This window comes from Mustela lutreola, chromosome 8, assembly GCF_030435805.1.
Source record: "Mustela lutreola isolate mMusLut2 chromosome 8, mMusLut2.pri, whole genome shotgun sequence".
Lineage (NCBI taxonomy): Eukaryota > Metazoa > Chordata > Mammalia > Carnivora > Mustelidae > Mustela > Mustela lutreola.
The window spans coordinates 37,794,914-37,819,679 of NC_081297.1; the positions used below are offsets into that span (position 1 = coordinate 37,794,914).

Consider the following 24,766-nt stretch of genomic DNA (forward strand, 5'->3'; position numbering starts at 1 on the left):
GAGTGCTGTGAAGTGTGTAAACCTGGTGATTCACAGACCTGGGGATAAAAATATATGTATATAAAAAATATATGTTTATAAAAAATAAAAAATTAAAAAAAAAAAAAAATTAAATAGCTGGTAAATACTGGAACTAGAATTTGAGTCTAGGACATTCTTACCCTAAGACTTTTCCACGTTGTGTACAAAATCACAAATCATGCCATTGGTACTTAAAGAGGCCAGAATACTTGTTTTGCCCTTGCCAATAAGTCACTGTATGATTTTGGATATTAGTATAAAATTATTTGGACTCATTTTTATCATGGTGTATAATGATGGGGTTTGGTCAAAGCAATGCAAATAAATAAATGTACATAAATTTAAAAAAAAAAAAAAAAAAAATTTCATGTAACCAAAAGTTCCCAAGAATTAAAAATGTCATGGATCTAATGTAGACATGGATATCATTAGTTAATGGGTAACTATATATTTTCCACTCTAGTGAGATAACAATCAGAGTATTTTTCTAAGTTTTAGTCTCTCAGTGTTAAAAAGGATTTTGTTAAAATAGAAATATTTAGACAAAGGTGATCAAAAGTCTGGATCAGGTCACCTTAAGATAAATATTAGGAAACTGAGGAAACAAATGGAGATTTGAACACTGAGCTAGGATATAATGAATGGTTTCAAGTATTTAGTAGAGTATAGAAAAGCCCTTTAAAGCCTGGTCTTAGCCTAGCATTGCAGCTTCTGGGATATCTGTCTATCAATCATCTATCTATCTAGATATAAATTTGAAAACTTTTTTAACTTAAAGATTTTGAGAAATAGAACATAATCAGCACCATAGAAGATCTGTTTATGATAACAACCTAGCCCCTCCTCCCAGTTTGTTTATATTCTCTCTTATTTAATGTAACATTGTGCAAATAGACCGCTACTGATCTGCCGTTATGAATGAAATAGCTATAATCATCTGTTTGCATATCCTGGTGAAAATATTCATTGAGTTCCATGTTGTATTTCTAGGAATGGACCAAATTTTTATTTTTATTTTTAAGTTTTCTAAATATTGTCCAACTTACCTCAAATATTTTTATTATGGGCACTTTCATTCTTTCACATTCTTGCAAGGCAATTATACTGTTGTCCAATATGGTAAGTGTGTAATAGTATGTCATTTTAGGTTTTAATTTATTTTTAATTTAATTTAATTTAATTCCAGATTCATAATAAAGATAAACAGTTTTTATATATGAGTGGCCATTTGGATTACCCTTTCTGTAAAGTACGTGCTCAAATCTTTTGATATCTTAACATTGTGTCATACTGACTTCTTTAATAGTAGATTTTCTGAATGAACTTTTAGCTGTGTAGGTCTTCTCTATTTTATTTTGAACTTGTTTTCATTTCAAAATCTTTATATTTATTTTCATAATCTGCTTTTATTTTGCTTTGTCTATTATCTATCTATCTATTTATTTGCAAGCAAGAGAGAGTGAGCAAGTGAGAGCGCAGGGAGGGATAGAAAAAGAAGGGAAAAGAATCTTAAGCAGGCTCCAGGCTCAGCACAGAGCCCAACTCTGGGCTCTATTTCACAACCCTGACATCATGACCTGAGCCAAATTAAAGAGATAAAATAAAATTAAGGTGTTAAAAAAAAGGAAAAAGAATTGGAGGTTTAATTAAGTGAGCCACCCAGGCACCCCTGCGGTATCTTAAATTAGCTGTCATATCTTTAAAGTTCTAGAGTATCCATTTGGTTAATTTATAAAACCTTTCACAATATCATTTTTCGTTTCAGTTTTTTGTTCAATTTGCTTCCCCTCTCATTTCTTTGAGCAGAGTAATCAAGCCATTTTACAATCTTTATTGATCATTTTAACATCATACTTAATCCCATTTTGTCTATCAAATCTTGTTAATGGTTTTTCTTTGTGTGCTTTGTTACATTTTGCTATGTTCAAGACATTATATTTGAAACTCTTATTGAGTAGGGATAATTAAGAGCTATAGTAATGGTATGGTCCCCCTTGGCAGGATTTTCTCTTATATCTGAGACTCTACAAGACAATCATACTCCAAATTCAGTGATTGGCTTTCTCAGTTTACACAGAAGGCAAGGTAGGCTATAGTCTTATTTCTGCTTCTCCTTGTGCTTTGGGGATCTCAACTTAAATTTGGGTTGTACCAAAGTCCTCAAATTTGATTGCTGCTGGATTTTGAATTTTGTTTCTCTAGTATCAAGAGTCTATTAACAACACAGCTCAGTGTGTTTTAGCAGTTTCAAATGCTCTCATAGCTAAAGTGGCTTCAGGGCATATATCTCTAGGCTCTCATTGTATTTCATATTTTGGCCCAGTAATCCCTCACTTATTTTTATAATCATTCTGATATTTTTAACCTTAAAAGCTATTTTGTCTGGATTTTTAGTTGTCTTAAGTAGGAGTTTTTAGATCACCATTACTAGAAGCAACAACAAATATACATGAAAATATCTGCAGTAGTTTATCACATCTTTATGGCTTTGAACTTCCATAAGCTGAGGCATCCTTCTCTAATCACTTAGGCAAACTCCAATTTACCCTTTAAAACAACACAAGAATTGCTTCATTTAAGAACATGTTCAGGGATGACTCTTCCCCACTGTTCTTACCAACATTCCCACACACTCTTTGCTACCCACACCTTGTTTATGAACTTTCGTTAGGTATATCAGCGTGACCAGAATTTTGCTCTATTGTATTTTTGTCCTTTAGAGCTTTAATTAAATATGAATTCCATAGAAAGTCTGTCCCTTTTCTTTCAAACCTGGGTTAGTTATTTCTTCTCATTCTTTGTCAGAAGTTATTTTATTAGAGAAACTTATAGCTCTATTGTGACTTTGGAGCCTTTACAGTTTTTCGACTGGAAAAATCACCCATCCCTGAGATTTTTACGCAGCTTCCTAGCTGATATTATTCAGAAATCTGTTGAAAACAGACTTTTTCAGGGAGGCCCTTTCGGACCACTCAGTTAAAAAACCTCTTCTCAATCACTGCTCTTTTTAAAATGTGCTTATTTAGTTCAAATATGCATCTCTATTAAAGAAAAACCAGTACGATTTTTTTTTAAGTTGGCTTACCTATTATCTATCTCTCCCATTAAAATGATTCCTCTGGGCTGGGGTTTTGTTGTGCTCATCTTAGGCCAGGCACTCAATAAATTGTCTCTGAATGATTGAATTGTTTGACTCCCTTGCTAGATTCTCAACTTCATGAGGCCAAGGATTGTTCTATTCAGTCCTTCTTTATCCTCAATGTCTGTTATATTGTAGTCACTTACGTGACTAATGGGAAAAATCACAGAAAGAAAGAGCTAAAACTACAGAAAAACCCTGTAGGTTCAATAACACAAAGCTTTCTAAAATTATTTAGCCCAGGAATTGAATACTGGCTGCACTTTTGATTTTTTTTTTTACAATACCATTGCATTGAATTTAATTTAAATGGAAATACTTGAATGGTAGAATAATAAAAAAATTATAAAAGCAACTTGCTCCTTAAAGTAAGAATTATATGGGGCATCTCTTCTAGAAGCAAAGTTTTCAAATGTCAAACATCTGAAAGCATAGAAGGAGAAGTAAGAGTGTGAATTGTACTTCAATGCTCTTTTCTTTATATTCAGCAAACAGCTTCATTCACACCTTTCCAATTTTTTCAACTCTTTTGACAAAGCCTTCAGAGGAGTTACTGCTGATGACAACCATCACAGCCTAACAGGAGAAATTTTATAAAGAAAAATAATAGCATGTTTTTCCCAAATTGTTAAGGATATGGTGAAGCCCTGTCAGTTTCAAAGGAGGAATGTGCAATTCCATGCTTATATAATCATAACTTATTTTAATAGTGGCTTTGCAATTTTTCAGATATATCCATTTACTGAAACCACTATCAAATAAACAAAAACAAACAAATTAACAGGGGTTCGAGACAGAAATTATCTAATCTAAAAATAGCACATGTTCACAGAAGACACAACACATATCCCAAGTACTACTATAGGTTTCAGGTAATAGTCAAAACAATAGTAAAAATGATTCAGACCCTACCAGTCAAATCATAAATGGGACCTTAACTGTAAATCCTTATCTTTAGATCAAAGCAGGTAATTGGGTGCTGAAGATACATTTCAGAACTAATATGTTATAGAACTCCTCTGAAATGAGTCATTTATTCCATCACTTTTCCTGCACAGCTGCTGACCCATGTTTTGGTTCCTGGAAACAGCTGCTACCCTGTCATACTTCTTAAAAGCACATATATTGATAACTCTACTCATTCCTCCATTCCTCTGTGACTGTCACTGTGTTAAAATGTGGAGTCAGCTGACTCACTTGTGGTGGTACTAAAGTAGATGTGTTTGCAAAGTATTTTGTTATATCTAAAAATGCAAAAACCAAATTACATTGAAATCATAAGGGGTGTTTCAGGGAGAGCTGTAGGATGTGGTTTCTTGTGTAATCCACAGAGATTAGCTCCAACACATATTTAAACTCTCCTCTTGGAGCAACCTTAGTGGTAAAGCAAGAAGATAAACAGATGTATACACACCCTGGCACAAAATTATCACTTATGTTTGGCTTCCTAGTCTCCTCGTGTGACTTATTTATCTTAACTTCTCTCTGAAATCAGGGAACACAGAATCTCAATCAGTTGACATTTTTCTACTGAATTACCCAATAGTCTGATCATACCCCTAAGACTTTTTAAAATTATTTCACTCATAATCCCAAATCTGCTTTGCTTCCTCATCTTAGTACACTGTAATTTGATTTCAAAATGAGGACAGTTGTCAGTAATGCCACATTCATTAATCTCTTTTACAATTCCATGTGCTTATAACTATGAAGATATGTTAATAACATCCATTCCAATAAGCCACCCTAAATTTATTATCATGAAACAAGACCTCAAGAAAGAGAATTCAAAATCATCCATGTATTTGCAACTTATTGCAATAAAGCCTTTATCAATAGACTTCCCTGTGCACATGGTGGCCAAATTGCTGGTGAAAACCAGCCAGATCTATTACAAGCTTTCTCATGGCTTCTAGGTAACCCAAGTGAGCCTTTATTGATACTGGGAAGGGATAAAGCAGGGAAGAGATAAACAGTGCTGTAAGAATTGGCTAGATAAAAGTAATGACTCTCATTACAAATGAGTATTTTAAAGCAAAAGAGCCTGTTGGGAATATTGTTTTATAAAATAGTGTTTTTTTTTATTAACTTTTAAAAATTCAATTAGGTAACATATAGTGTACCATTAGTTTCAAATGTAGATTTCAGTTATTCATCCATAGCATATAATAGCTAATGCTCAGTACTTACTGTTATAGCTTCTTGAAAGCAGAATTTTAACCCACTGAGCCACCCAGGCGCCCTTGAAAGCAGAGTTTTAGATCACATTTTCTGATTACTTCCATGTCGTACAACACTTTCCTGCTAGCAACCTTCAAAACATACTGTTTGTTAGAGGAATTTCTTTAATAATAAATAAATAGGAATTTATTTAAATTTATAAATATATAAAATAATTAGGAATTTATTTAAATTTATTTAAATATTGCACACTGTTTCATTGTTCATAAATAAGGTGATGATATTATAGCCATTAGTTGGTAGCACTGATATATCACTTTCTTTTTACTTCTCAGTGCATTCTCTTTACACAAAATAGATATATCTTTTAAAAGAATCTGAATCTGTGGCAACATTTTAAAAAACCCTATACAGTAAAGTTTATCATTTTAAGTAATCTCAATTATCTTCCTCAATTGTGATAGTATATCCTTCTATCTAGGCCAGATATTGTATGAGGGATTTGAAGAGACATACTTTTCTAAATTTCACTTTTCTCATCTGCAAAATGCTTATCATGATCCTACAATTTTTTGATGAAAATTTATTTATTTATTTTAAGATTTTATTTCTTTATCAGAGAGAGTGGGCGAGAGAGCAAGCACAGGCAGACAGAATGGCAGGCAGAGGCAGAGGGAGAAGCAGGCTCCCGGCCGAGCAAGGAGCCCGATGCGGGACTCGATCCCAAGATGCTGGGATCATGACCTGAGCCAAAGGCAGCTGCTTAACCAACTAAGCCACCCAGGCGTCCCTTTGGATGAAAATTTAATCTGTATAAACAATATATTTGCTGTAATGCGTGGTTCATGGAAAACATCTTATTTAATTATAAGCAACAACAGTATTAGAAATTAAGTAAATGTGTCTATAATATTTAAAGTTTTAACACATAATTCCAGTGCTTTGCCTTATTTTCTCAAATCCCTTTACCACTTTCACTGACAGAGTCAAATGTACATTTTCTACTAGTAGCCAGCTCTTTGTCTTTTGTCAGAAAGATGCCCTTGTGAATTATTTATAATAGAGATATTAGCAATAATAATAATAATAAATAGCAATGAAAATGTTTAAAAAAGTTTTCTTAACTAATTAGGGTTCTTAGACATCAATTAGAGGAACCACCTCTGGCAAGCAAATTAATCTGCAAGACATTCCCAGAATTAACAAGTCAGTCAGATACAGGGTTGTCCGTAGACTGAAAGGTGAAGCAAAAGGACTAGGTTTGGAAGATAGGTAAGGACAGTGAAAAAAGTGATCAAATTTTTGGGCAAAATAAATTCTTAGGTGTCCTTTCAATGGAGTCCTGTTCATTATATAGCAGAAACTCTGGAGATTATCTCAATCCATTGGAGTCACCCCGTTTATTAGCTTGCTATTGACAAAGTTATTTACAAACTGTAGAGCAAGAGGTTATAATGTAGAAAACTGATGGTAATGCACAAGATTCTTGTTAACAATAATGCAAGTTAGTGATTTTTCATTAGAAAACATAAATTCTATAACCCAAATTATGGGCCCAGAGCACTTCTGCTGCACAACTCTGCTTATATCCCAAATAACCATGCGTCTAGTTTTAATATCTGCTTCTCTTATTAATTTTTGAATAAAAATTCTTGACACAAGTATTTTATAATTGTGTGATAATCATGCATTTAATTTCTTGGAGAACAAAACACACTTTAGCATAACTAGGTTCATTCACAGAACCAGCCTTGATAACACACTTCTATATGTTAGAAATGATGTAAGAAATGTAGAATATTGGGCACTTGTTTGGTATTCTTTGCCATGTTTTGCACTATCTAAAAAGAGATCAGTGAACTTGAACTGGAGTTAGTAGACATGGAAGAAAATAAAATATTACAGAGAAGAATACTCTGTGGTCCACAACCTAAACGGGCTGGGATTCCCATCATTTGATCCCTGTAGCTTTACAAAAGTCAATTAAATTTTTGTATCTCCGATTAAAGTTGATTCCCCAATACTTTTTCAAACATCTCTTGTAAAGTATTGTTTCCCAGAAAAAAAGGGATTTTGCAAATGTATCTGCCTTTGTCTCTGGTCATGATCTAAGTCAGGATCCTGGGATCGAGCCCCATATCGGGCTTCCTGCTCATTAGGGAGTATACTTCTCAGTCTCTCTCTGCAGCTACATACCCCTGCCCCACTCATGCTCTCTCTCTCAAATAAATAAATACAATCTTTAATTTTTTAATTAAAAATAAGATAAATAAAATAAAATAAAAAGTCTGGTCTTACTGCCCCATTTAGCTCCTTTTTTTTTGAGTTGTATTTAAAGCAGCATGAGAGAGCATGAGGCTCTCAAACTTAAAAAAAAAAGGAAAAAATTGAGTTTTGTTAGGATTTAAGATCTTGTCTGCTAGACAAAAACGTTGGCTTTGTTAACACGTGAAAATTAACAAAAGAGAATAAGATAGAATTCTAATAATTTTTGTAGAAATTAAAAATTTCCTCCAACCCAATTACATACAGACCCATTAAGTAAATTCATTCCAATGTCCCAAACCAACCTTTTCTAAGAGTAATGCATCTGTGTAAACAGGGTCAACCCAAGGAATAAATAAATATTACTATTTTTTTTCCTGTCTCTTCCACAGTCACATCTGGTATATTGGTAGCAAGCCAATTATCTATCTTATAAGACATGATATCATAAGGAAGGGTATTCTGTCCATTTGGAACAACTGAAACCCATTGTAATTTTACCTTGGTGCAGTAACTTGAGATGGCACAGTGTGGGTTATGAATATATTTTATTTTTTTTACTGGGAAGAAGAGATTATAGAGATATTGGTTATCCAAGAGAGACTGACAGGTGTTGATAGTTGCCAGGTCAATATCCATCTACTTTTTCCTTTAATATCAGAAAGCACTGAGGGATTGACAACAAGGAAACTTAAAACAACATCAAATATTTTATTGTCTCTTTTCTAGTTACATTGTAACCATATGACAAAGTATCAGTCGTACAAGATATCATTCTCTTTGACCTCTATCTTTCTGCCAGAAATGTGGGCTTAATAGTGAGAACTCCAACAGCAATTTTTGCAACTGTGAATAAAAAGCCATGAAAACCTCTAAGATAGTTCACTTGACTTTCTTAAGACTCTGAACCAACACCAGAAAACACTCTCTGTAGTCTTCTTGTTAAATGAAAAAATATGGTTAAACCACTTTTGACAGTCTACTACCTACAGGAAAATGTAAATCTTAATTGAAATATGTCCTCTCAGCTGTGCTTAAGCAACTGAGTCCTGAGCTTTTCAGGTTTTCAGTCTGTAAGAGTACACCTCTGGTGCTCTGAAAGGGAAGAGAAAGGACACCCTGTTCTCCATATAAATTAAAGAAGAGAAATCTGTGCATTTAAGTGGGCCATATAAAATTTATCAAGCAATTATCTCCTAACTCCTTCCTATCCAAATTACCTGATATGCTCTCCCTACTCCTTTATTCCACGTTACTGCCTTTTCCAGGATTCTGTATCACATCACAACATGTCTTCTGTTATTTCCTTCTTGCAAGCTAGTTTTGTTTTCCCCATCTAAAAAAATCAACAATCATTGTGTATTTCAATTCATATTTCCCCATATGAATTGATTCTTCTTATCTGTCTTCTCATACTCAGTGTCTTTGTCTTTATGGGGTTTGTACTTGGCTTTTCCCCATCCTTTACTGCCATTATATAATCAAATCTAATAACTTCTTAGAGAAAGTTAGAAATTCCTGCATAGCCACACGTGAACACAAAGTCACTGATTTTTAGCAAACCTATAAGATAGTCAGACATCCATTCAATTTCTTTTTTTTAAGATTTTATTTATTTATTTATTTGACAGAGAGAGATGACAAGCAGGCAGAGAGGCAGGCAGAGAGAGAGGAGGAAGCAGGCTCCCTGCTGAGCAGAGAGCCTGATTTGGGGCTCGGTCCCAGGACCCTGGGATCATGACCTGAGCCGAAAGCAGCGGCTTAACCCAATGAGCCACCCAGGCGTCCCTCCATTCAATTTCTTAACTGAGTCCCAAATGCATCCTGACTTCTAACCTAAACCTAAGTTCTACTTCTTACACGTTGTTATATGACCAATTCCTTTCAGTTCAGTATTTTGTAACATTTAAATATTAATCAATTGATGCTTTGTTTGTGTATTTCTATGAAAATAATTTGAATACTGTAGATTTATTGTTATATTTATAGATTTATAATCAAAGTTTCATCAGTTGAAGTTTTTGGAAATTTCAGATATAATGATTAACCTAAAATGATACTGCCTCAAATCCCTCTGATATCAAGGCCCAACACCTGATTATAGCCAAACCTGTGGTGGATTGTTCCATGGGAAATTGCAGTTACTTAACACTGATAGCATCTCGTGTTCTCTCTCTCATTTTAGAATGTCTCCAACACAACCCAAAAGTGTAGGAGAGTAAATGTCCTCTGAGGACAGCTCTCAGTGAAGTGTAAATAAGAACCATAGGTAAAATGGTCAGTTTTCAGGTCTTCATGAGGACAACTTAAAGAAGTTTCTCAGGACCTTTCAGTAAAAGCAAGCCTTCATTTTCTATCCACAACAATTATATCAACAATGTACCTCTTTGACAAAGTTGCTTCTTCACGGTATCACTTTCCCATTCTTTTCTACCTTGGATAATCTCCCAGATAAACTAACAGTACTCAAATCCTTTGTCCTACTCTTTGCTCTCAGGATAAATGGAGCCAAAAGACTTAGATTAATATCAAGTTCTGAATGGGATCTTAGAGCTATTTCTGTCCAGATTTTCATAAACATAGGAACCTTTGAATTATCAGGCTATAAATAAGTTCTAAATGGGGGGGGCAAAAGCAAAAAGTAGAAATTTTTATGTTTGATTTTTAATCATGATTAATTGACTTTATTGATTATTAAAAATACTAACATTATAAAAGTGTGGATCTTTGTAAAACAATGTCATAATGTAAGAAAGAAGTTGCATAGTCCTTTTGAGAATATTAAACCAAGTGTTCAGGTGCCATCTAATTTCTTGTTTAATCCAGAACTTTGGTGTGCATCATCTTGAGGAATAGGATTTTGAAGTCCAGACAGACTAACGGGAAACTGATCCAAATGTGTGTGTTTATATTTCTGCTTTTGTTGTAAAAATCAAAGTGCGATTGCTGGTTTAAAATGGTAAAACTAATAATGTTCATGGACTCTATTATAAATTTTCTAATTGTATGGGAAGAATCCAAGAAACATAGAATTAATTGATTTGCAAATTCTCAAAGAGCTACAGGATTAGGTAGTGGTATGTTCTGATTCAACAGCATCATAATGCAGCATTTTATATGTGTGGCTAATGGATATTTTCATGAATGTTTGCTAGCTAGTCAGCCAATACAGAGAAATATTAGGTAGGTTAATTACTCACAGTTGTGTTTAATAAAATGAGAGAAAATTATCAAATGACACTAATAATAATAATCCTATAGCAGGCTAAATAATTCAATGATAATTACTAGTATTAATCTAGCTTTCTTCCCTGATTATGACTCTTCTATCCTTTATCATAATGGGAGTAGCAGATTGTCTGCAATGAATTGTGAAAACCCAGTAGTGACTTTGGCAGTGAAGGCCTCCCATCAATTTTGATAGGTTAAAATGATTCTGGTTGGTCTTGAGCAAATGTGTCAATTTTTTTTTTCTGTGTGTGTCATAAAAGAAAGAAGCAATAGTAAATTCTTGCTGTTATTCCATGGAGCCAATAAAATCATACTGCCACAAGAGGCTGGTGACACCGTAAGTGTAATTAACTGTCTTGAAATACTAGGCCTGGAAATAAAATCCCAATATTTCACATAACCTCTTTTTTTTAAAAGAAAAAAACGAAACAAAACAAAATGACTATACTGCTTACATTTAGGGCCCTGCTGTTGTGTAACTATTTTTGAACATGTCTACTGTAAGTGTATATATATATATGTTTTTTTTCTGTGCCATAAATTCATTTAGAGATAAATTTGGATTGCAAATTATTTTGGGGGATGCATGGTATTTGTGGCTAGTCTTACAAGTAAAAAGGACTAAAAGAAAGAAGAAAAACATTTTTTATTACAGCATATTTACATCTGTCTAAAGTACTTATTTACTATAATACTGACTAATGTATAATACTGTACACAAAGAAAGAAGTTAAATGAGTTATAATTCAGTCGAAGTATAGCTGGCCATTTTAAAACTTACCACTGAATCTTTCTGGTATGAAATGTGATATCTGGCAATCTGATCCAGTTCATTACATCAGGTCATTTGTATGTTCTTATTACCATTTTGATAGCATAGCACATTTTATAACCCAGACATTTTACAATGGAACTATGATGCATGTATTTTCAAAAGTATAGACATACATGAAGCTATGAGGTCAAAAAAGATGAATGTCCGTAGTACCATATAGACTCAACAAATAAAAGTGTCCAAGGCTCTGAGTGAGATTTATGAATATTGTATAAGATTAGGCCAACATGTGGTTTTGATATAAATAATCTGTTCTTAAATTAGAATTACAATCTTTGAGTACAGTGTTGAAAATGGCAGATAGATTTTAGCTATCTTTGCTCACTAGGGAAAATGGAAAAATGTTTAGTTGGGTCAGATTTTCACTTAACTTCTGAAAAATCTTACGTTTGAGAGAACCCTTCTGAAATAAGAATCCTTAAAGACATAAAACCTTTGGCACAAGTTTTCAAGAAACTTGTTTGATGTTGTAGACAATTATATGGCACACGTACTGTTCTAGATGTTTCATGCCAATAATATGTAAGCCATACCAAAGCTACATATACATATAGAGATGTTCCTCAGTTTACAAGGGGGCTATGTACAGAAACACATAAAAAATTGAAAATGCATTTAATACCCCTAAACTATCAAATAACATAGCTTACCTTAAGCTTATTTAAACATACTCAGAACACTTACATTTGCCTGCATTTGGGCAAAATCATCTTAAGCAAAGCCTATTTTATAACAAAGTATCAAATATCACATGCAATTTATTAAATATTACCCTAAAAAAAGAAGAATGGTTATATATAGAATGCTTGTAAGAATATCAGGTGTTCACCCCTGTAATCTTCTAGCTGACTGGGAGCTGTGGCTCACTGCCGCTGCCCAGCATCACAAGATGGCACCATACCACATGTCACTGGCCCCTTTTATAAAGACCCAAATTCAAAATTCAAAGTACAGTTTCTACTGAATCACTTTCACTTTCACATCATTGCCAAATATATCATAAGTTGAATCATTGTAAATCAGGAGCCATCTTATTTGAAAGTTAAATCACAGTCACCCATATACACACAAAAAATGGCCTTCATGTAGGGCCATCTATGGATCTCTAAACAACATAGCATGACATATCAACAGCAAAAAATGGATGTGAAGGGGAAAATTGCTTTGCGTCAGTACTCTGAGCAGTAACATACATGGCCTTACTCACCTAGCAGAACTCCAGAGCTAGCTGATGGCAAGGAATTTTACAAATGTTTGCTGAACAGATTAAGCACTATTACTTTTAAATTAGTGTGCATATCTGTTTTCTAAAGATATGTTAATTTATTTTATTGACTTATTACAAAACCAAATAATTTCCTCTTATTTAAGTGGCAGGTAAATAGAATTCTTTTTAATTTAAATCAAATGGCTTTTAAGGGAAAATATACTAAAAATTCTGAAACTTGTATTGCTTATGAATCTTTTATTGGAATCCTTATCAAGTTGTATTTTTCAAGTTTTTCCTAAATAATCTTCAATGAATTGAAAATATTTTTTGGATTTTATTCAAGGCTATTAACACACAATTTTACTTTGTTAAATATAGTGCTAAACTTTCAACCAAAACGTTGTGTCTTTTTCTTTCCACTACCACATCCTCCATCTACTGACTGGATTCTCTCCCCAACTAGCACATATATACCATTGTCTATCTTTAGGATGAGTAAGGGTCATAAAAAAAAAATCTTAAAATAAAAAAATAAATTTTCATCAAAAAATTGTAGGATCATGATAAGCATTTTGCAGATGAGAAAAGTGAAATTTAGAAAAGTATGTCTCTTCAAATCCCTCATACAATATCTGGCCTAAATAGAAGGATATCACAATTGAGGAAGATAATTGAGATTACTTAAAATGATAAACTTTACTGTATAGGGTTTTTAAAAATTTGCCACAGATTCAGATTCTTTTAAAAGATATATCTATTTTGTGTAAAGAGAATGCACTGAGAAGTAAAAAGAAAGTGATATATCAGTGCTACCAACTAATGGCTATAATATCATCACCTATTTATGAACAATGAAACAGTGTGCAATATTTAAATAAATTTAAATAAATTCCTATTTATTTTATATATTTATAAATTTAAATAAATTCCTATTTATTTATTATTAAAGAAATTCCTCTAACAAACAGTATGTTTTGAAGGTTGCTAGCAGGAAAGTGTTGTACGACATGGAAGTAATCAGAAAATGTGATCTTAAACTCTGCTTTCAAGGGCGCCTGGGTGGCTCAGTGGGTTAAAATTCTGCTTTCAAGAAGCTATAACAGTAAGTACTGAGCATTAGCTAATATATGCTATGGATGAATAACTGAAATCTACATTTGAAACTAATGGTACACTATATGTTACCTAATTGAATTTTAAAAAGTTAATTAAAAAAACCACTATTTTATAAAACAATATTCCCAACAGGCTCTTTTGCTTTAAAATACTCACTTTGTAATGAGAGTCATTACTTTTGTCTAGCCAATTCTTACAGCACTGTTTATCCCTTCCCTGCTTTATTCCTTCCCAGTATCAATAAAGGCTCACTTGGGTTACCTAGAAGCCATGAGAAAGCTTGTAATAGATCTGGCTGGTTTTCACCAGCAATTTGCCCACCATGTGCACAGGGAAGTCTATTGATAAAGGCTTTATTGCAATAAGTTGCAAATACATGGATGATTTTGAATTCTCTTTCTTGAGGTCTTGTTTCATGATAATAAATTTAGGGTGGCTTATTGGAATGGATGTTATTAACATATCTTCATAGTTATAAGCACATGGAATTGTAAAATAGATTAATGAATGTGGCATTACTGACAACTGTCCTCATTTTGAAATCAAATTACAGTGTACTAAGATGAGGAAGCAAAGCAGATTTGGGATTATGAGTGAACTAATTTTAAAAAGTCTTAGGGGTATGATCAGACTATTGGGTAATTCAGTAGAAAAATGTCAACTGATTGAGATTCTGTGTTCCCTGATTTCAGAGAGAAGTTAAGATAAATAAGTAACACGAGGAGACTAGGAAGCCAAACATAAGTGATAATTTTGTGCCAGGGTGTGTATACATCTGTTTATCTTCTTGCTTTACCACTAAGGTTGCTCCTAGAGGAGAGTTTACATATGTGTTGGAGCTAATCTCTGTGGATTACACAAGAAACCACATCCTACAGCTCTCCCTGAAACACTCCTTATGATTTCAATGTAATTTGGTTTTTGCGTTTTTAGATATAACAAAATACTTTGCAAACGCATCTACTTTATTACCACCACAAGTGAGTCAGCTGACTCCACATTTTAACACAGTGACAGTCACAGAGGAATGGAGGAATGAGTAGAGTTATCAATATATGTGCTTTTAAGAAGTATGACAGGGTAGCAGCTGTTTCCAGGAACCAAAACATGGGTCAGCAGCTGTGCAGGAAAAGTGATGGAATAAATGACTCATTTCAGAGGAGTTCTATAACATATTAGTTCTGAAATGTATCTTCAGCACCCAATTACCTGCTTTGATCTAAAGATAAGGATTTACAGTTAAGGTCCCATTTATGATTTGACTGGTAGGGTCTGAATCATTTTTACTATTGTTTTGACTATTACCTGAAACCTATAGTAGTACTTGGGATATGTGTTGTGTCTTCTGTGAACATGTGCTATTTTTAGATTAGATAATTTCTGTCTCGAACCCCTGTTAATTTGTTTGTTTTTGTTTATTTGATAGTGGTTTCAGTAAATGGATATATCTGAAAAATTGCAAAGCCACTATTAAAATAAGTTATGATTATATAAGCATGGAATTGCACATTCCTCCTTTGAAACTGACAGGGCTTCACCATATCCTTAACAATTTGGGAAAAACATGCTATTATTTTTCTTTATAAAATTTCTCCTGTTAGGCTGTGATGGTTGTCATCAGCAGTAACTCCTCTGAAGGCTTTGTCAAAAGAGTTGAAAAAATTGGAAAGGTGTGAATGAAGCTGTTTGCTGAATATAAAGAAAAGAGCATTGAAGTACAATTCACACTCTTACTTCTCCTTCTATGCTTTCAGATGTTTGACATTTGAAAACTTTGCTTCTAGAAGAGATGCCCCATATAATTCTTACTTTAAGGAGCAAGTTGCTTTTATAATTTTTTTATTATTCTACCATTCAAGTATTTCCATTTAAATTAAATTCAATACAATGGTATTGTAAAAAAAAATCAAAAGTGCAGCCAGTATTCAATTCCTGGGCTAAATAATTTTAGAAAGCTTTGTGTTATTGAACCTACAGGGTTTTTCTGTAGTTTTAGCTCTTTCTTTCTGTGATTTTTCCCATTAGTCACGTAAGTGACTACAATATAACAGACATTGAGGATAAAGAAGGACTGAATAGAACAATCCTTGGCCTCATGAAGTTGAGAATCTAGCAAGGGAGTCAAACAATTCAATCATTCAGAGACAATTTATTGAGTGCCTGGCCTAAGATGAGCACAACAAAACCCCAGCCCAGAGGAATCATTTTAATGGGAGAGATAGATAATAGGTAAGCCAACTTAAAAAAAAAAATCGTACTGGTTTTTCTTTAATAGAGATGCATATTTGAACTAAATAAGCACATTTTAAAAAGAGCAGTGATTGAGAAGAGGTTTTTTAACTGAGTGGTCCGAAAGGGCCTCCCTGAAAAAGTCTGTTTTCAACAGATTTCTGAATAATATCAGCTAGGAAGCTGCGTAAAAATCTCAGGGATGGGTGATTTTTCCAGTCGAAAAACTGTAAAGGCTCCAAAGTCACAATAGAGCTATAAGTTTCTCTAATAAAATAACTTCTGACAAAGAATGAGAAGAAATAACTAACCCAGGTTTGAAAGAAAAGGGACAGACTTTCTATGGAATTCATATTTAATTAAAGCTCTAAAGGACAAAAATACAATAGAGCAAAATTCTGGTCACGCTGATATACCTAACGAAAGTTCATAAACAAGGTGTGGGTAGCAAAGAGTGTGTGGGAATGTTGGTAAGAACAGTGGGGAAGAGTCATCCCTGAACATGTTCTTAAATGAAGCAATTCTTGTGTTGTTTTAAAGGGTAAATTGGAGTTTGCCTAAGTGATTAGAGAAGGATGCCTCAGCTTATGGAAGTTCAAAGCCATAAAGATGTGATAAACTACTGCAGATATTTTCATGTATATTTGTTGTTGCTTCTAGTAATGGTGATCTAAAAACTCCTACTTAAGACAACTAAAAATCCAGACAAAATAGCTTTTAAGGTTAAAAATATCAGAATGATTATAAAAATAAGTGAGGGATTACTGGGCCAAAATATGAAATACAATGAGAGCCTAGAGATATATGCCCTGAAGCCACTTTAGCTATGAGAGCATTTGAAACTGCTAAAACACACTGAGCTGTGTTGTTAATAGACTCTTGATACTAGAGAAACAAAATTCAAAATCCAGCAGCAATCAAATTTGAGGACTTTGGTACAACCCAAATTTAAGTTGAGATCCCCAAAGCACAAGGAGAAGCAGAAATAAGACTATAGCCTACCTTGCCTTCTGTGTAAACTGAGAAAGCCAATCACTGAATTTGGAGTATGATTGTCTTGTAGAGTCTCAGATATAAGAGAAAATCCTGCCAAGGGGGACCATACCATTACTATAGCTCTTAATTATCCCTACTCAATAAGAGTTTCAAATATAATGTCTTGAACATAGCAAAATGTAACAAAGCACACAAAGAAAAACCATTAACAAGATTTGATAGACAAAATGGGATTAAGTATGATGTTAAAATGATCAATAAAGATTGTAAAATGGCTTGATTACTCTGCTCAAAGAAATGAGAGGGGAAGCAAATTGAACAAAAAACTGAAACGAAAAATGATATTGTGAAAGGTTTTATAAATTAACCAAATGGATACTCTAGAACTTTAAAGATATGACAGCTAATTTAAGATACCGCAGGGGTGCCTGGGTGGCTCACTTAATTAAACCTCCAATTCTTTTTCCTTTTTTTTTAACACCTTAATTTTATTTTATCTCTTTAATTTGGCTCAGGTCATGATGTCAGGGTTGTGAAATAGAGCCCAGAGTTGGGCTCTGTGCTGAGCCTGGAGCCTGCTTAAGATTCTTTTCCCTTCTTTTTCTATCCCTCCCTGCGCTCTCACTTGCTCACTCTCTCTTGCTTGCAAATAAATAGATAGATAGATAATAGACAAAGCAAAATAAAAGCAGATTATGAAAATAAATATAAAGATTTTGAAATGAAAACAAGTTCAAAATAAAATAGAGAAGACCTACACAGCTAAAAGTTCATTCAGAAAATCTACTATTAAAGAAGTCAGTATGACACAATGTTAAGATATCAAAAGATTTGAGCACGTACTTTACAGAAAGGGTAATCCAAATGGCCACTCATATATAAAAACTGTTTATCTTTATTATGAATCTGGAATTAAATTAAATTAAATTAAAAATAAATTAAAACCTAAAATGACATACTATTACACACTTACCATATTGGACAACAGTATAATTGCCTTGCAAGAATGTGAAAGAATGAAAGTGCCCATAATAAAAATATTTGAGGTAAGTTGGACAATATTTAGAAAACTTAAAAATAAAAATAAAAATTTGGTCCATTCCTAGAAATACAACATGGAACTCAATGAATATTTTCACCAGGATATGCAAACAGATGATTATAGCTATTTCATTCATAACGGCAGATCAGTAGCGGTCTATTTGCACAATGTTACATTAAATAAGAGAGAATATAAACAAACTGGGAGGAGGGGCTAGGTTGTTATCATAAACAGATCTTCTATGGTGCTGATTATGTTCTATTTCTCAAAATCTTTAAGTTAAAAAAGTTTTCAAATTTATATCTAGATAGATAGATGATAGATAGACAGATATCCCAGAAGCTGCAATGCTAGGCTAAGACCAGGCTTTAAAGGGCTTTTCTATACTCTACTAAATACTTGAAACCATTCATTATATCCTAGCTCAGTGTTCAAATCTCCATTTGTTTCCTCAGTTTCCTAATATTTATCTTAAGGTGACCTGATCCAGACTTTTGATCACCTTTGTCTAAATATTTCTATTTTAACAAAATCCTTTTTAACACTGAGAGACTAAAACTTAGAAAAATACTCTGATTGTTATCTCACTAGAGTGGAAAATATATAGTTACCCATTAACTAATGATATCCATGTCTACATTAGATCCATGACATTTTTAATTCTTGGGAACTTTTGGTTACATGAAATTTTTAAGCTTCCTTTAAATGAAGCTTTAAGCCATCACCACATGAATAAAATTAAAGAACCAAATGAAAAGAGACCAAGTATTTACAGAGTAATAGAATGTGCAGTGGAAAGAGTACAATTCTGAAATCATAAAGCCTAAACTAGTGTGATGCATCTTTACTAGCCATGTAATCATAAACCAGTTATCTAAATGTGTTAGCCTCAGTTTTTTCACCCATGAAATGGTGATGATAATACTTATTATGCAGCGTTGTTGTGTGGATGTGATGAAGCATGGAGCATGAGAGTCTCCTATTCCATGCTAAAATGATAGCTATTTTTATACTTATAATAATTCTAGTAATAGTAAGTATATTGTTCAAAATGGTAATATTCATTTATATTGAGGCATTGTATTGGCTATTCATTTACCAAAATAAATTTCATTTTACTTTACCCCCTGTGAGGATATATATTCCCTAATTCAATATGAATCTCATTATGAATAATAATTATCATAATAAATATGCTGATTTTTCTTCTATTTATTTTTAGGGAGGTATCCTTTACTGTTGAACATAAAGAAACTTAAGCAAGTCTGTCTTATTCAAAATTTGCATGCTGCTTTCTTATGAAACTAGATTATAGAGTTGTATGAAATAAATTCATGCAATTAAGACATTGATGTTTGGAAAACTGGGTGGTCAGTTTAGTATTTCAAAAGAAGATTTTAAATTTAAACCTTAAAACTGAGCTCTTTCAGCCTTATTTATAGACCATCCTTCATAAGTACTGCTCCATTGTAAACTAAGTAATAGTTTTTGTCACAGTGTATATAACGAAAATGGATTTTATATTCTATTATTTCAGAGTTAGTTGCAGTTTCTACAGCCTTACTTCCTTTTTTGAAAAATAGATTAATTCTACAAAAAGTTTTTTCCAGCTTTATTGAAAAAAAAACAACATATTATAATTTGTAAATTTAAGAAATGATTTCTTATAACATTGCAAACTTTTAACATTGTGTAAATTTTGTACAATTTGATAAATTGGTATACATCTTTATTGCAATATAATCTACATAAAAATGTTAATACATCTACTATCTCGTATAGTTGCCACTGTTTTTCATGCATGTATCGTAAGGAATTTTAAGATCTACTCTCTTAGCAACTTTTATGTATATAGTACAGTAGAGTTAAACTTCAGAGGTCTTGTGGGTTTTGTTCCAGACTGCCTCAATAAAGTGATTATCTCAATAAACTAAGTCAAATGATTATTTTTTTTGGTTTCCCAGTGCATATAAAAAATTATGTTTCCCAGTGCATATAAAAAATAAACACTATACTGTACTGCTCAAAAGCATTTTTTTTTAAAGAAAAACAATGTATATACCTTAAGTAAACTAGTTCTGAGTTTTCAGTGGGTCATAATTACTGATCACAGATCACCATAACAAATACAATAATAATGAAAAAACTTGAAATATTGCAAGAATTACCAACATGTGACAGAGAGACACAAAATGAACAAATGTTGTTAGAAAAATGGTGGCAGCAGGCCTCTTTTATACAAGATTGCTATAAACTTGTAAGAATGTGATATATGCAAAGTTTAATGAAGGGAAGCACAATTAAAAAAGTATGTATATTTTATTAACTATGATCATCATGCTGTACATTAGATCCCCAGAACTTTTTCATATTATAGTTGCAAGTTTGCACCCTTTGACCACCTTACTCCACCCCAGGTTCACCCCTTGTCAACTCAACTCTAAGTTTCCATTAGTTTTCCTTTTCCTCAGATTCTGTATGTAAGGGATATCATAATACATAAATTAAAAAAATATATAAAATCTATGAAATATTTCACTTAGTATAATACCTTCAAGATCCATCCATGCTGTTGTAAATGGCAGTATTTCTTAATTTTTCATGGTTAAGTAGTATTCCATAGTATATATTTACCATACTTATTTTATTCATTCATCCATTAATGGATACTGAAGTTATTTCCATCTCTTGCTTAGAGTTAATAATTTTATAAATGAACATAAGAGTGCAGATATGTCTTTGAACAGTGACTTCGTTTCCTTTAGATAGATACGTAGAAGTGGGATTACTGAATCATATGGTAATTTTACTTTTAATAATATGAATCATCTCCATACTGTTTTCCATACAAATTTATATCCCTATCACAGTGCATGAGTTCCCCATTTTCCCCAATATTTACCAAAATTTGTTAGTTTCAATTTTTTGGTAGTATATATTCTAATATCTTGCTGTGTTTTTCAGAAGTAAACAACAACAACAACATAAGGACTTTGCCCTGAGATTTTTACGTTGAGCACTTTTTAATGCTCCTGTTGGTCATTTATATAACTTTTTTGAAAAAAAAAAAGTCTATTGAGATCCTTTTGCTATTTTTTAAATTATATATTTTTTTCTATTTGTATCTGTTGGTTATTAACCTCTTTTCAGATATAAGATTTGGAAGTATTTTCTTACATTCTGTGGATTGTGTTTTCATTCTCTCTCTCTTTTTTTTGGCTATGCAGAAACTTTAGTTTGATGTAATACCATTTATTTATTTTTGCTTTTTTTGCTTGTGTTTTTGGTCTGGTATCCAAAAAACTATTGGCAAGACCACTGTCAAGGAGAATTCTTCCTATGTTTTCCTTTAGGAAATTTAGTTTCATGCATCACCTTTAAGTCTTTAATCTATTTCAAGTTAAGACTTATGAGTGATATAAGGTTCCAGTTCCATACTGTTTATGTGACTATTCAGTTTTAAATATCATTTATTGAACAGACTATCTTTACCCATTAGATATGTTGGCCCCTGTCAAATATTAGCTGACTGTATGAAAGGATTTATTTCTGGACTCTCAATTCTGTTCTACTTGTTTATTGGTCTGTTTTTATGCCAGTATACTTTCTTGTTTTGAGCATGAGGGCTTTGTAGTATAGTTTCAAATCAAGAAGTGTAATTTCCCATCTTCATTCTTTCTCAGAACTGCTTTGATTATTTGTTGTCTTTTATGGTCTCATATAAATTTTAGGATTCTTTACTTACTTCTGTAAAAAAATAATGTTGGATTTTTTTTTAAGATTTTTAATTTATTTATTTGACAGAGAGAGATGACAAGCAGGCAGAGAGGCAGGCAGAGAGAGAAGAGGAAGCAGGCTTCCTGCTGAGCAGAGAGCCTGATGCGGGGCTCGATCCCAGGACCCTGGGATCATGACCTGAGCCGAAGGCAGCGGCTCAACCCACTGAGCCACCCAGGCACCCCTAACATTGGATTTTTGATAGGAATTGGATTTACAGATGGTTTTCGGTAGTATGGACATTTTAACAATGTTAATTCTTACCATTCATAAATATGAGCTATCTTTCCATTTGTGTCTCCTTCAATTTCTTTATCAATGTCATAGTTTATGGAGTACAGATCTTTCATCTTCTTAGTTAAATCTATTCCTAAGTATTTTTTACTTTTGATGCTATTGTGAATTAGATTGTTTTCTTTATTTTTTTCAGATAGTTCATCATTAGAGTGTTAAAATGCTCCTGTCTTGTGCTTACTTTGGCAGCACATATACTAAAATTGGAATGATGCAGAGAAGATTAGCGTGATCACTGAACAAGGATGACATGAAAAACTGGGAAGCATTCCATATTAAAAAAAATGAAACAAAACAAAATTCTTGTCTTTTATATATTGATCTTGTATTTGGCAGCTTTACTAAATTTGTTTATTCAAATTTTTTTGTGAAGTTTTTAGGATTTTTTAACATGTAAGTTCATGTTATCCAAAAAAAGAAAATTTTACTTCTTCCTTTTTTTTTTGGAGTCTCTTATTTCTTTGTGTTCCTTGTTTCTCTGGCTAGGACATCCAGTACTATGTCAAATGTGAGTAGTGAAAGTGGACACACTTGTCTTTCTTCTGATCTTTAAGGGGAAAACTTTCAAACGTTTTTGATTGAATATGAGATTAGCTCTGGGCTTGCAATATGTGTTTTTTCTTTAATGGATTTTTTAAATTATTTTTAAAAATTTTTTTATAAACATATAATGTGTTTTTATCCCTAGGGGTAAAACACCAGGTTCACACATTTCACAGCACTCACCATCACTCACCATAGCACCTGCCCTCCCCAATGTCCATACCCCCACCATCCTCTCCCAACACACCTCCCCCCAGCAACCCTCAGTCTGTTTTGTGAGATTCAGTCTTTTATGGTTTGTCTCCCTCCCAATCCCATCTTCTTTTATTTTTCTTTTCATACGCCCGAAACCGCCTATGTTGCATCTCCACTTCATCATATCAGGGAGATCATATGATAGTTGTCTTTCTCAGATTGATTTATTTCGCCAAGCATAATACCCTCTAGTTCCATCCACGTCATCACAAATAGCAGGATTTCATTTCTTTTGATGGCTGCATAGCATTCCATTGTACATATATACCACATCTTATTTATTGATTCATCTGTTGAAGTACATTTAGGTTCTTTCCATAGTTTAAGTATTGTGGACATTGCTGCTATAAACATTTGGGTGCATGTGCCCCTTCAGAATGCCACGTTTGTATCTGTAGGGTATATACCCAGAACTACAAGCACTGGGTCATAGGGTAGTTCTATTTTCAGCTTTTTGAGGCACGTCCACGCTGTTTTCCAGAGTGGTTGCACCAGCTTGCATTCCCACGTACAGTGTAGGAGGGTTGCCCTTTCTCCACATCCTCGCCAGCATCTGTCATTGACTGACTTGTTCATTTTAGCCATTCTGAACGGTGTGAGGTGGTATCTCATTCTGGTTTTGATTTGTATTTCCCTGATGCCGAGTGAGGTGGAGCATTTTTTCATGTGTCTGTTGGCCATTTGGATGTATTCTTTGCAGAAATGTCTGTTCATGTCCTCTGCCCATTTCTTCATTGGATTATTTGTTCTTAGGGTGTTGAGTTTGATAAGCTCTTTATAGATTTTGGATACTGGCCCTTTATCTGGTATGTCATTTGCAAATATCTTCTCCCAGATAACTTCTGACAGTCATCTTTTGGCTTTGTTAACTGTTTCCTTTGCAGTGCAAAAGCTTTTTGATCTGATGAAATCCCAATAGTTCATTCTTGCCCTTGCTTCCCTTGCCTTTGGCGATGTTCCTAGGAAGAAGTTGCTGCTGCTGAGGTCAAAGAGGTTGCTACCTGTTCTCTCCTCAAGGACTATGATGGATTCCTTTCTCACATTATGCTTCTTCATCCATTTCCAGACTATTTTAATGTATGGAGTAAGGAAATGGTCCAATTTCATTTTTCTGCTTGTGGCTGTTCAATTTTCCAAACCCCAAGGCCAACGGCTCCTTCTCTACCCCGGCGGCGGCGTGCTGTGCCTTCCCCAGACTTGCTCCTGGGGAGCGTAGTGACAGACGTGTGCAACCATGCTTCTCTCTCAGGCAGAGGGGAAGCTAGGGCAAAGAGTATTTCGCTCCATGCGGGAATCTTCCACAGTGCTACGGAAACTAACTCAGGCAAGCAGCAGCATCCCCAAACCCAACCCTGGTTTCCCAACGAATGCTGTGCTTTCCCAGGGGAGATGCCCAGGCAAAGAGGATTTCGCTCCACGTGGGATTATTACACCGTGTTGTGGAGACTAGGGAAGAGCCCCGGGAGAGCTGGTGCCTCTTGGGCCTTTCTTTCCCGGGCTCCAAGTTCGCGCCCGGGGTTCACCTTGCTAAGCCGAACTAAGCAGACAGTCACAACCCTGCAGCAGCCTCCGTGGCCTAGCATGGCACTCTATGCCTATTACCATCTCCTGGCGTAGGTAAGGCTTTGCCTT

At 33.7% G+C, this 24,766-nt stretch overlaps 1 non-coding gene across 1 annotated transcript; it reads left to right on the forward strand.

Moving 5' to 3' along the window:
• Positions 1–22,509: 22,509 nt before the first annotated feature.
• On the forward strand, positions 22,510–22,616 carry LOC131839994 (U6 spliceosomal RNA). The gene has a single exon (XR_009357114.1). It is a non-coding gene; the product is annotated as a U6 spliceosomal RNA (small nuclear RNA).
• The last annotated feature ends 2,150 nt before the right edge of the window (positions 22,617–24,766 follow it).